The sequence below is a fragment of the Buceros rhinoceros genome, unplaced genomic scaffold (genome assembly GCF_000710305.1).
Source record: "Buceros rhinoceros silvestris isolate BGI_N320 unplaced genomic scaffold, ASM71030v1 scaffold16311, whole genome shotgun sequence".
In the NCBI taxonomy this organism is placed as follows: Eukaryota; Metazoa; Chordata; class Aves; order Bucerotiformes; family Bucerotidae; genus Buceros; species Buceros rhinoceros.
The window spans coordinates 9,115-9,340 of NW_010396094.1; the positions used below are offsets into that span (position 1 = coordinate 9,115).

General features: G+C 58.0%; 1 protein-coding gene across 1 annotated transcript in view; it reads right to left on the reverse strand.

Annotated features, from left to right (window-relative positions):
- PPFIA4 (protein tyrosine phosphatase, receptor type, f polypeptide (PTPRF), interacting protein (liprin), alpha 4) overlaps positions 1-226 on the reverse strand; it is a 30,253-nt gene that overhangs the window by 2,647 nt on the left and 27,380 nt on the right. The window lies entirely within an intron of this gene.

Genomic DNA, 226 nt, shown 5'->3' on the forward strand with positions numbered 1-226 from the left:
TCGCTGGAGGGGTTTCCCAGCTGTGTGGAGGTGCTGCTGAGGGACAGGGGACAGTGGGGACCAGGCAGTGCTGGGGAACAGTTGGACCCAATCATCTAACAGGCCTTTTCCAACATAAATGATTCTGTGATTCTGTAACTGATGGAGTCACACTGCAGACACGTCCCACACTGGCCACCCTCGTGCAACCCCCCCGCCAAGGACGCTGGTCTTCCCTGCCGGTTCT